Source organism: Branchiostoma lanceolatum, chromosome 3, assembly GCF_035083965.1.
Source record: "Branchiostoma lanceolatum isolate klBraLanc5 chromosome 3, klBraLanc5.hap2, whole genome shotgun sequence".
Classification (NCBI taxonomy): Eukaryota; Metazoa; Chordata; class Leptocardii; order Amphioxiformes; family Branchiostomatidae; genus Branchiostoma; species Branchiostoma lanceolatum.
In genome coordinates, this window is record NC_089724.1 from 112,753 (window position 1) to 113,778 (window position 1,026).

Genomic DNA, 1,026 nt, shown 5'->3' on the forward strand with positions numbered 1-1,026 from the left:
GCCCCTGTTGTAATGTGTTCTGTCACTTGTCCTGTGTAACTTCTCATTTCGATGTTTTTCGTCAGTTTCCTTGGTTCTCCCAGTCAGGCACAAAACTGCCTCCCTGATTGTTACACAAAGCTTGTGAGAACGTCGGCAAAAAGAACTGTGTGACTGGAAGTCAGGTTCATGGTGGATGTAAGGGTTGAGCTATGAAAACCGAAGCATGGGCTTGTTGGTGAGACACGGTAGGACACCAAAGAACAAATTAAACATGAAAGAACTTTGGTTGACTTCTGGCCAGGTCGTTCCAGTTTAACACCTGGCGTTTATTTCAAGGCCACTTTAATTCAATTTCTGCAAACAATGACATCCTCACTAGATGATAGCTTGCTAGATACTAGGAGGTACCTTGGAATAGACACTATACACGACATTGGCGGTGGAGCGACACCCACCGAGCCTTTGGGCTATTGTCTGAGTGTGCCACAAACACGGATTCGGTGCGCCAATGCGTCGAGCAATGTCTTCACATTTGCCACTAAGAACCGTGATTTTTTTATTGATCTTTTTTCAACTAGCTTTGACCGTAATCCTCGCCAGACTGAATATAATTTGTCTACCTGGGTACAAATGTACCCAAAACTATTTCATGTCATTTTGGGTTTTGTTTGGGGTACAAATGTACCCAAAACTATTTCATGTCATTTTGGGTTTTGTTTGGGGTACAAATGTACCCAAAACTATTTCATGTCATTTTGGGTTTTGTTTGGGGTACAAATACAATAGCACAAACTCGGTATAACTGCCAGGGTGCAGTACCAGATCGCCCAGCCGGGTGGCGTTGTTGTACCGGAGCGAGTATACCGGGATTGGTTTTCCAATCGCCCTGCCCCCGGATGTACGTTTCACATGAAGCTCAGACAGGGCACCGTTGTTCGATTAGTTCCTTCCTACTGCGATCTAGGCCTGAGTATTCGACGTGACCAGCCAGCCTTTCTCTTGCCAAAAGCAACTCTCATTTAATCATAGTCGGAAATTTATCCT